Here is a 12654-nt window from a genome sequence, read left to right as displayed (position 1 = left end):
GCCTGGCCGCAGCTTGTATCTTACCCCCTTCGTGTGATGCTGAGTTCTCACTGATGTAGATGTATCGTGGCTGTTGTACTGCATCCACTGGTGTCTCTTTTAGGAATAGTTGTATTTATTGTATTTTCATAAATATATTTGTTTTGGGGTGGAGATTTCCTCTGAACTACTCATGCTGTCATCTCCCTGTGATCCTTGTATGTGCATTTTAATAAGTAGTATAATACTGTACTTATATGTTTGTTTATATATTTATTTTTATCATTACGTGTCTTCTCTGTATATACTGCCTTTCCTGTGTCCCCCCCCCGCTACATTATGTGTGCTAATCATAATGCCCCATTCTATCCCTTGTACCTCCCTTCCCACCCATCCTCCCCAGTCCCTTTCTCTTTGGTAACTATTAGTCCATTCTTTGGTTCTGTGAGGCTGCTGCTATTTTGTTCCTTCCATTTTACCTTTGTTCTTATACTCCACAAATGAGTGAAATCATTTGACACTTGTCTTTTTCCACCTGGCTTATTTCACTGAGCATAATACCCTCTAGCTCCATCCATGTTGTTGCAAGTGGTAGGATTTATATTCTTCTTATTGCTGAATAATATTCCATTGTGCATATGTATCACATCTTTCTTATACATTCATCTACAGATGGACACTTAGGTTGCTTCTACTTTTTGGCTATTGTAAAGGGTGCTGCAATAGACATAGGGGTGCATATGTCTTTTTCAAACTGGACTTCTGCAATCTTAGGGTAAATTCCTAGGAGTGGAATTCCTGGGTCAAATGGTATTTCTATTTTTAGTTTTCTGAGGAACCGCCATACTGCTTTCCACAATCGTTGAACTAATTTACATTCCCACCAGTAGTGTAGGAGGTTTCCCCTTTCTCAACATCCTCACCAACATTTGTTGTTTGTCTTTTGGATGTTGGCCATCCTAACTGGTGTGACATGATATCTCATTGTGGTTTTAATTTGCATTTCTCTGATAATGAGTGGTGTGGAGCATCTTTTCATTTGCCTGTTGGCCATCTGAATTTCTTCTTTGCAGAAATGTCTTCAGCTCCTCTGCCCATTTTCTAATTGGCTTATTTGCTTTTTGTTTGTTGAGGTGAATGAGCTCTTTATATAATGTGGATGTTAACCCCTTATCACATATCATTTATGAATATATTCTCCCATAACATAGGATATCTTTTTGTTCTACTGATAGTGTCCTTTGCTGTATAGAAGCTTTTTAGTTTGATATAGTCCACTTGTTCATTTTTGCTTTTATTTCCCTTACCCAGGGAGGTATATTCTTGAAGAAGTTGCTCATGTTTATGTCCAAGAAATTTTTGCCTATATTTTTTTCTGAGAGTTTTATGGTTTCATGAATTACATTCAGGTCTTTGATCCATTTTGAATTTACTTTTGTGTATGGGGTTAGACAATAATCCAGTTTCATTGTCTTCCATGTAGCTGTCCAGTTTTACCAACACCAGTTGTTGAAGAGGTTGTCATTTCCGAATTGTATATCCGTGGCTCCTTTATTGTATATTAATTGACCATATATGCTTGGGTTTGTATCTGGGCTCTCTAGTCTATTCCACTAATCTATAGGTCTGTTCTTGTGGCAGTACCAAATTGTCTTGCTCAGTGCAGCTTTGTAGTACAGCTTGAAGTCAGGGAGTGTAATTCCCCCTGCTTTACTTTTCCTTCTCAGGATTGCTTTGGCTTTTTGGGGTCTTTTATAGCTCCATATGAATTTTAGAACCATTTGCTCTAGTTCATTGAATAAAACTGTAGGTATTTTGAAAGGTTTTGCATTGAATCTGTAGACTGCTTTAGGTTGGATATCCATTTTGACTATATTGATTCTTCTTAGCCAGGGACATGGGATGAATTTCCATTTATTAGTGTCCTCTTTAATGTCTGTTAAGAGTGTCTTGTAGTTTTCAGGGTATAGGTCTTTCACTTCCTTGTTTAGGTTTATTCCTAGTTATTTTATTATTTTTGATGCAATTGTGAATCTATTTTCCTGATTTCTCTTTCTGCTAGTTCATCATTAGTGTATAGGAGTGCAACAGATTTCTGTGTATTAATTTTGTATCCCACAACTTTGCTGAATTCAGATGTTAGATCTAGTAGTTTTGGAGTAGATTCTTTAGGGTTTTTTATGTACAATATCATGTCATCTGAAAACAGGGACAGTTTGACTTCTTCCTTGCCAATATGGATGCCTTTTATTTCTTTGTATAGTCTGATTTTTGAGGCTAGGACCTCCAGAACTATGTTGAATAAAAGTGGGGAGAACAGAAATCCTTGTCTTGTTCCCAATCTTAAAGGAAAAGCTTTCAGCATCTCGCTGTTAAGTATGATGTTGCGTGTGGGTTTGTCATATATGTCCTTTGTTATGATGAGGTACCTGCCCTCTATACACATTTTGTTGAGAATTTTTATCATGAATGGATGTTGAATTTTGTAGAATGCTTTTTCAGCATTTATGGAAGTGATCATGTGGTGTTTGTCCTTCTTTTGTTGGTGCAGTGGATGATGTTGATGGATTTTCGAATGTTGTAGCATCCTTCCATCCCTTGAATAAATTGTACTTGATCATGATTGATGAACTTTTTGATGTATTTTTGAATTCAGTTTGTTAATATTTTGTTGAGTATTTTTGTATGTATGTTATCAGGGATATTGGTCTGTAATTTTCTTTCTAGTGGTGTTTTTGCCTGGTTTTGTTATTAAGGTGATATTGGCCTCATAGAATGAGTTTGGGAGTATTGCCTCCTCTTCTACTTTTTGGAAAAGCTTAATGAGGATGGGCATTAGGTCTTCACCAAATGTTTGATAAAATTCAGCAATGAAACCATCTGTTCTAGGGATTTTGTTCTTAGGTAGTTTGTTCATTACCAATTCAATTTTGTTGCTCCTAATTTGTCTGTTTAGATTTTATGTTTCTTCCTGGGTCAGCCTTGGAAGTTTGTATTTTTCTAGAAAGTTGTCCATTTCTTCTAGGTTATCCAGTTTGTTACCACATTTTTCATAGTAATCTCTCATAATTCCTTGTATTTCTGTGGTGTCCATTGTGATCTTTCCTTTCTCATTTCTGATTCTGTTTGTGTGTAGACTCTTTTTTTCTTTATAAGTCTGGCTAGGGGTTTATCTATTTTGTTTATTTTCTCAAAGAACCAGCTCCTGCATTCATTGATTCCTTCTATTTACTGTATTTATTATCATAAATAAGATATAAGATCATAATTCTGTCAACATTTGTATGGATTTTTTTAAGCCTGCATGTTTGCTCCCTTAATTTTCTTTGTTTTTGTTCTTGCTGTATTATCTAGGTTTATTTACCTCCTTCTCTCCCCCATAATTTGCAAACTGCAAATCTTTATTAAATTTCTATTAAATTCTTAATTTCTTTAATGTATTCAAAAACATCCTTTATTCTCTTCTCTGTTTAGCAAAGTAAGGAAGGAAATGGTACTTGCAAATAATTCCTGTATGAATGTGATTAATTTTATGTACTTTAACTTCACTCTTCTTTGTTATTCCATCTCTCAGTTTTCACTAATATAATTTGGTGAGTTATATCCTCATTATTTTTATTATAATGTTTTAATATTAAGTAGTTTCTTTTCAGATAAATAATATATTTTAATTAATTAATTAATTAAAATAAAAAATAGAGAACTATGATTAACTGGTTTCAATGACCTCTGTCAAATTCTTCCATACTGGGACTTCACTTTTTATAAGTTCTTAATTTTAGCTTACATGCTTGGAATACATGTGCAAGCAATTTTTAAAGAATATATGATCTTTTTTTTCTCAGCTCCTGGATATCAGGAAATGTTTTTCTGTTTCCAATACACATTATATATGGAATGGGAATAAAATTATTGGTTTTCTTCTTAAGTTTACATCTTTATTGAGGTATAACTGACAATGGTTTCAACTTCTTACCATCAAAACTATATTTTGTTTCATCTTCCAATATTTGTTGTTAATGAGTATAATTTCAAGAACACTAGTATTAATCAAAGTTCTACAGAGAAACAAAACAAATATTATGTATATGGAAAAATACATATGTATACATATTCTTTATATACAAAGATATATGTGTATACATATATGTGTGTGTGTATGTATATTTGTACAGATTTATTATAAGGAATTTGCTCATATGATTATGGAGGCTGAGGTCTCATGATCTGCCATCTGTAAGCTAGGGACCCAAGAAAGCCATGGTATAGTTCTAGCACAAGTCTGAAGGCCTGTGAACCAAGAGGCACTGATGGTGTAAGTCCCATTCTGAGATTTTAAAAAAAGACCAATGTCCCAACTCAGTAATCAAGCAGCAGGACAGAATTCTCATTTCCACCTTTTTGTTCTATTTAGACTCTCAATGCATTTAAAAAATGCCTACACACATTGCAGAAGACAATCTGCTTTACTCAGTTCCCTCATTCACATGTTAACCTCTTCCAGAAACACTCTCACAGACATACTCAGAAATAATGTTTAACTAAATATCTGGGAACCCTATGGCCCAGTCAAGTTTTGCAAAGAAAATGAACCATCACACTAGTCTGGTTTTGGGTTTTTGTTTTATGCTTCTTACCTATCCTATTTTATCTATGAATATATAGTATTTTCTTTATCCTATTTCCAAAATTTGCTGATTTGTCTAGTTGTAGGTCCCTTTTCATTGATTTTTCTTGTTATGTGGTAACCTTTTAAAAAGCTAAACCAAGGCTTTAAAATTACCTGTAAATTTTCAATTATTTGATTATTGTTTATAATCAAATTATTCTCTTTTTAAAAAGTGTTTAGATTATTGTTGCATTCATTGTCTTTAATATATATTGTATTCTTTCATTTTGTTTTATAACTTTATCCTATACCTCTAAATAATGAGAGAATGTTCATCTTCTTTTTACCAATGGCAATTGTTTATTGCCTTCAGTTCAAATTTTTAAAAATTCTACTGCATTTTTAGTTTCTTGTATTCTATCCCTAGTCCATTCTTCTCTTCATTCCATCTTATTTTGATTTTATCTCATTCTTTTTACTCTGCATAGATTTCAGATCTTATTTCATATGAAAAAAATGTCTTCATCTTTTAAAACATATTTAGTTGGATGTTATTCTACATTCTGCTGCAGATACCAAATGATATCTATTTGTTCTAGTCATCAATTTTTCTTCTATTTTCTGTGATATATCATTAACATAGTTCTGTTTTATATTTAAACCTTTGGGAACATGTTCTCTTAACTTTGTTCTGTTTTTTTTTTGTTCCTTTGTTTATCAACAGAGTGATCAGAATGGACCTTTTTTAACTTGGCCCATTCTGATGTTGGCAAAATTCTCTTCTAAAATCCATAACTGAACATGAAGTTGAAATGCAGGTAACTCAGTAAAATTCCCCGATTTTATCAGCATTTCATCTACTACAGTTTGTCTGAACTTAAAGGACTTCTCCTACTTCAAATTCCTGATATTTTGATACTTATAACAGAGGGATAACATAAAATAATTCAATCTCCAGTATGCACAGCCACCAGGATTTTTCTACATCAATTCCCAACCACCATACTTTTTTTTGGTATTATTAATCTACAGTTACATGAAGAACATTATGTTCACTAGGCTCTCCCATTCACCAAGTCCCCACCACATACCCTATCACAGTCACTTTCCATCAGCATAGTAACATGCTGTAAAATCACTACTTATCTTCTCTGTTTTGTAAAGCCCATCCTGTAACCCCCACCATATTATACATGCTAATTGTAATGCTCCCTTTCTTTTTCCCCACACTTATCCCTCCTTGCCACCCATCCTCCCCAGTTCCTTTCCCTCTGGTAACTGTAAGTCCGTTCGTGGGTTCTGTGATTCTGCTGCAGTTTTGTTCCTTCAATTTATCTTGGTTCTTATACTCCACATATGAGTGAAATCATTTGGTACTTCTCTTTCTGTGCCTGGCTTATTTCACTGAGCATAATACCCTCTAGCTCCATCCATGTTGTTGCAAATGGTAGGATTTGTTTTCTTCTTATGGCTGAATAATATTCCATTGTGTATATGTACCACATCTTCTTCATCCATTCATCTACTGATGCACATTTAGGTTGCTTCCATTTCTTGACTATTGTAAATACTGCTGTGATAAACATAGGGGTGCATTTGTCTTTTTCAAACTGGGCTGCTGCATTCTTAGGGTAAATTTCTAGAAGTGGAATTCCTGGGCCAAATGTTATTTCTATTTAAACGTTTCAAGGAACCTCCATACTGCTTTCCACAATGGTTGAACTAGTTTACATTCCCACCAGCAGTGTAGAAGGGTTCCTGATTCTCCACAACCTCGCCAACATTTGTTGTTGTTTGTCTTTTCAATGATGACGATCCTTACTGGTGTGAGGTGATATCTCATTGTGGTTTTAATTTGCATTTCTCTGATGACAAGCGATGTGGAGCATCTTTTCATGTGTCTGTTGGCCATCTGAATTTCTTCTTTAGAGAACTGTCTTTTCAGCTCCACTGCTCATTTTTTAATTGGATTATTTTTGTTCATTTTTGCTTTTGTTTCCCTTGCCTGGGGAGATATGTTCCTGAAGAAGTCACTCATGTTTATGTCAAAGAGATTTTTCCCTATGTTTTTTTTCTAAGAGTTTTATGGTTTCATGACTTATATTCATGTCTTTTATCCATTTTGAATTTACTATTGTGTATGGGGTTAGACAGTGATCCAGTTTCATTTTCTTACATGTAGCTGTCCAGTTTTGCCAGCATCAACTGCTGAAGAGATTGTCATTTCCCCATTGAATGTCCATAGCTCCTTTATCATATGTTAATTGACCATATATGTTTGGGTTAATGTTTGGAGTCTCTATTCTGTTCCACTGGTCTGTGGCTCTGTTCTTGTGCCAGTACCAAATTGTCTTGATTACTGTGGCTTTGTAGTAGAGCTTGAAGTTGGGGAGCGAGATAACCCCCACTTTATTCTTCCTTCTCAGAATTGCTTTGGCTATTCTGTGTCTTTGGTGGTTCCATATAAATTTTGGAAGTATTTGTTCCAGTTCATTGAAGAATGCTGTTGGTAATTTGATAGGGATTGCATCGAATCTACATATTGCTTTGGGCAGGATGGCCATTTTGATGATATTAATTCTTCCTAGCCAGGAGCATGGGATGAGTTTCCATTTTTTAGTGTCCTCTTTAATTTCTCTTAAGAGTGTCTTGTAGTTTTCAGAGTATAGTTCTTTCACTTCCTTGGTTAGGTTTATTCCGAGGTATTTTATTCTTTTTGATGCTCTTGTGAATGGAATAGGTTTCCTGATTTCTCTTTCTATTAGTTCATTGTTAGTGTATAGGAAAGCTACAGATTTCTGTGTGTTGATTTTGTATCCTGCAACTTTGCTGAATTCCAATATTAGTTTTACTAGTTTTTGAGTGGAGTCCTTAGTTTTTTTATGTATAATATCATGTCATCTGCAAATAGTGACAGTTTGACTTCTTCTTCACCATTCTGGATTCCTTGTATTTCTTTGTTTAGTCTGATTGCTGTGGCTAGGACTTCCAGTACCACGTTGAATAACAGTGGGGAGAATGGGCATCCCTGTCTTGTTCCTGATCTCAGAGGGAAATCTTTCAGCCTCTCGCTGTTCAGTATGATGTTAGCAGTGGGTTTATCATGTATGGCCTTTATTATGTTGAGGTACTTGCCCTCTAGGCCCATTTTGTCGAGAGTTTGTCATGAATGGATGTTGAATTTTGTCGAATGCTTTTTCAGCATCTATGGAGATGATCATGTGGATTTTGTCCTTCTTTTTGTTGATGTGGTGGATGATGTTGATGGATTTTCGAATGTTGTACCATCCTGGCATCCCTGGGATGAATCCCACTTGGTCATGGTGTATGATCCTCTTGATGTATTTTTGAATTCGGTTTGCTAATATTTTGTTGAGTATTTTTGCATCTACATTCATCAGGGATATTAGTCCGTAGTTTTCTTTTTTTGGTGGGGTTTTTGCCTGGTTTTGGTATTAGGGTGATGCTGGCTTCATAGAATGAGTTTGGGAGTATTCCCTCCTCTTCTATTTTTTGGAAAACTTTAAGGAGAATGGGTGCTATGTCTTCTCTGTATGTCTCATAAAATTCTGAGGTAAATCCATCTGGCCCGGGGGTTTTGTTCTTGGGTAGTTTTTTGATTACAGATTCAATTTCAATGCTGGTAATTGGTCTGTTTAGATTTTCTGTTTCTGTCTGGGTCAGTCTTGGAAGATTGTAATTTTCTAGGAAGTTGTCCATTTCTCCTAGTTTTTCCAGCTTTTTAGCATAAAGATTTTCATAGTATTCTCTGATATTTCTTTGTATTTCTCTGGGGTCCGTCGTGATTTTTCCTTTCTCGTTTCTGATTCTTTTGATGTGTTATGATTCTCTTTTTCTGTTAATAAGTCTGGCTAAAGGCTAATCTATTTTGTTTATTTTCTCAAAGGACAAGCTCTTGGTTTCATTGATTTTTTCTATTGTTTTATTCTTCTCAATTTTATTTATTTCTTCTCTGATCTTTACTTTGTCCCTCCTTCTGCTGACCTGAGGCCCCATTTGTTCTTCTTTTTCCAATTTTGATAATTGTGACATTAGGCTATTCATTTTGGACTGTTCTTCTTCTTTCAGTATGCCTTGATTGCTGCATACTTTCCTCTTAAGACTGCTTTCGCTGCGTCCCACAGAAGCTCGGGCTTTGTGTTGTTGTTGTCATTTGTTTCCATATATTCCTGGATCTCCATTTTAATTTGGTCGTTGATCCATTGATTATTTAGGAGCATGTTGTTAAGACTCTATGTGTTTTTGAGCCTTTTTTATTTCTTTGTTTAATTTATTTCTAGTTGTATACCTTTGTGGTCTGAAATGTTGGTTGGTAGGATTTCAGTCTTTTGGAATTTACTGAGGCTGTTTTTGTGGCCTTGTATGTAGCCTATTCTGAAGAATGTTCCATGTGCACTTGAGAAGAATGTGTATCTTGTTGCTTTTGGATTTAGACTTCTATACATTTCTATTAGGTCCATCTGTTCTAGTGTGTTGTTCAGTGCCTCTGTGTCCTTACTTATTTTCTGTCTGGTGGATCTGTCCTTAGGAGAGAGTGGTGTGTTGAAGTCTCCCAAAATGAATGCTTTGCATTACATTTCCTCCTTTAATTCTGTTAGTATTTGTTTCACATATGTTGGTGATCCTCTTTTGGGTGCATACATATTTATAACGGTTATATCCTCTTTTTGGATTGAGCCCTTTATCATTATGTAATGTCCCTCTTTATCTCTTGTTACTTTCTTTGTTTTGAAATCTATTTTGTTTGATACTTGTAGTGCAACACCTGCTTTTTTCTCCCTTTTGTTTGCATGAAATATCTTTTTCCATCCCTTGTCTATTAATCTGTGAATGTCTTTGGGTTTGGGGTGAGTCTCTTGCAAGCAGCATATATATGGGTCTTCCTTTTCCATCCATTCTATTTCTCTGTGTCTTTTGATTGTTGCATTCAGTACATTTACATTCAGGGTGATTATTGAAAGATATGTACTTATTGCCATTGCAGGCTTTAAGTTTGTGTTTACCAAAGTTTCAAGGTTAGGTTCTTTACTATCTTACTGTCTAACTTAACTCGCTTTTTGAGCTATTATAAACACTGCCTGATGATTCTTTATTTCTCTCCTTTCTTATTCCTCCTCCTCCATTCTTCATATGTTGAGTGTTTTGTTCTGTGCTCTTTTGAGGAGTGCTCCCATCTTGAGCAGTCCCTCTAAAATAACCTGTAGAGGTTTTTTGTGGGAGGCAAATTCTCTCAACTTTTGCCTGTCTGGGAATTGTTTAATCCCTCCTTCATATTTAAATGATAATCGTGCTGGATACAGTATCCTTGGTTCAAAACTCTTCTTTTTCTTTGCATTAAATATATCATGCCATTCTCTTCTGGCCTGTAAAGTTTGTGTTGAGAAGTCTGATGATAGCCTGATGGGTTTTCCTTTGTAGGTGACCTTTTTTCTCTCTCTTGCTCCCTTTAATACTCTGTCCTTTTCCTTGATCTTTGCCATTTTATGTATCTTGGTATTCTCCTCTTTGGGTCCCTTCTGTTGGGAGTTCTGGGTGCTTCCATTGTCTGAGCAACTATTTCCTCCCCTATTTGGGGGAAGTTTTCAGCAATTATTTCTTCAAAGACACTTTCTATTCCTTTTTCTCTCTCTTCTTCTTCTCATGCCCCTATAATGCAGATAATTTTTCCTTTAATTCGTCACATAGTTCTCTTAATACTGTTTTGTTTCTGGACATCCTTTTATCTCTCTCTGCATCAGCTTCTATGCATTCCTTTTCTCTGGTTTCTATTCCATTAATGGTCTCTTGCATCCCATCCATTCTGCTTCTAAGTCCTTTGAGAGATTGTTTTATTTCTGTAGTCTCCCTCTGTACTTGCTCCTTTAGCTCTTGCATATTTCTCTGAGATCCGTCAGCATGCTTATGATTTTTATTTTGAATTATTTTTCATGGAGACCAGTTAGGTCTGTCTCTGCAGATCCTCTCTCAGGGGTTGTCTGGACTATTTTGTACTGAACTAAATTTTTCTGCCTTTTCATGGTGATAGCAGTGGCTGCAGGCAGGTTGTGGGTGTGTCAGCTGGGAGAAGAAAGTCCTTTCCTGCTTGCTGGATGCCTTGCCCTTCTCTGCTGCCTGTACTCCTGGATCAGCCACGGGGTTAATCTCCTAAGCTGCTGTGTGCGGGGTCTCTGTCAGAGCAGTGCAGAGCCCTGTGGGGAGTAGCAGGCATGCCAGGTGCATTCCTTCATTATAGTGACAACCCTGCTGGGCAGCTGTGTGCTGGCAACTGCCTTTGGGTCTGTCTCGGGTGGCTGTGTGTCCGGCTGGGATTCTGGTTGGCTTCCAGGAGTGTGGTTGCTTCTGGGCTGCTCATCTGCTGCTGCCAACAGCTCCCACAGGCTGCCCCCAGACCCCTCCGGCGTTGCCTCACCAATGCACATGGGCTGCACTCAGGCCCCTCTGGCGCCACTGCAGGTGCATGTGGGCCTCTCCGGTCCTCCTCTGGTGCTGCTGCTGCTGGCACGCACAGGCCACTCCGGGTCCTGCTGGTGCGCCGGTCGCCAGTGTATGCGGACCGCTACTGGGCTGCTTGGTCACCACTGCTGTGGGCTTGCACAGGCCTCTTCTGGGCCACTCTGGCTCTGCAGTCACCGGCATGCGTGGACCGATCCCAGGCCCCTCTGGCACTGCCGCCCCCGGCATGCTCTGCCACTCTCCCACTACTGGGCCAGTGTGTTGGGGTTTGCATCAGTTGGGGGAACAACTGGCAGGCTGCTTAGTGCCATGAGGGGCTTCATAGCTGCACTGCCACCCAAGGGGTTAGGGCGCCTAAAGTTCCCCGGGATTCCCAGCTGCTGGCTAAGTGTGCTGGGATGACTTCGTCCAACTCTTGGGTCCCTGTCTCTTTAAGACTTGCAAAAAGCACTCACTTTGTCTCAGGGGCACTGGTTGTGAGGACCTGCCCGCAGGTTTTGCTTTTCTGTTTCTCTAATATCCAGCTCCCTGTGCACAGTGTGTCTGCCCTCTGGGTGCGGATTTCTAGAGCTGGTTGTTTAGCAGTCCTGGGCTTTCACTCCCTCTCCATTCCAACTCCTTTCTTCCTGCTGGGTTCTTGGGTGGGGGAGCATTCGTGTCCCTCCAGGCCGTGGCTTGTATCTTACCCCCTTCGTGTGATGCTGAGTTCTTGCAGATGTAGATGTAGCCTAGCTGTTGTACTATATCCACTGGTGTCTCTTTTAGGAGAGTTGTATTTATTATATTTTCATAAATATATATGTTTTTGGGGAGGAGATTTCCACTGAACTACTCATGCCGCCATCTTGGCTCCACCTCCTACCATACTTTTTAAATGAGATCTACAGGGCCAACAGGTAATACCTTCTCATTTTCTGAGAGCTGTAATTTTTGACTTGTTATAAAGAAGTATTAGCATGGTCTGTACAAAAGGAATAGGAAAAATTACCCTCTGGCTGCCTCAGTATGCAGCATTTATGCAACACATTTACAGTTGACTGGTTAACTGATAGGTACAAACCTGCTTCTGAAGCAGGTAATGATAGTGCGGGAATACAGTGAATCATCCTATTTACTAATTTTTATGTGGGTTTCCTCTGGCTTTAGTTGTATAGTAATGATAGGTTATTAATTTTCTTGTTTGATCTACCTTATCTTTATGAACTTTTCCCAGATACCAGCAATCTATCCTGGACTTTGGAGGTGGTATACACTAAATCTCTCTCTCTTTTATAATACCCACTCTCTTTAATACAAGTACCCTTCAAGTAAAAGTTTACATTGTGCATAAAAATGTTTCAAAATTTAAAAAAATATAAAAATTCACATTACATATACTTGAACTTTATCAAGCCTTTTAATAATCTTTTCTCCAAGTTCTCTATTCTTTCAATGAGTCATAGATGACATAAACAGTATATTAGTGTCAGATGCACAATGTCTTGATTCAATTTATGTACACTCTGAAATGACCACTGCAATAAATCTAGTTAACATCCATCATGTTACACAGTTACAAGAACAATTTTTTCTTGTGATGAGAATTTTTAAGA

At 37.3% G+C, this 12654-nt stretch overlaps 1 pseudogene; it reads right to left on the bottom strand.

Moving 5' to 3' along the window:
- LOC118934463 (DNA-directed RNA polymerase I subunit RPA49-like) overlaps window positions 1-11290 on the bottom strand; it is a 39616-nt pseudogene extending 28326 nt beyond the window's left edge.
- Window positions 11291-12654: the final 1364 nt, after the last annotated feature.

The sequence above is a fragment of the Manis pentadactyla genome, chromosome X, assembly GCF_030020395.1.
Source record: "Manis pentadactyla isolate mManPen7 chromosome X, mManPen7.hap1, whole genome shotgun sequence".
NCBI classification, from domain to species: Eukaryota; Metazoa; Chordata; class Mammalia; order Pholidota; family Manidae; genus Manis; species Manis pentadactyla.
The sequence above is the reverse complement of the archived record's forward strand: the minus strand, read 5'-3'. Positions and strand labels throughout refer to the sequence as shown.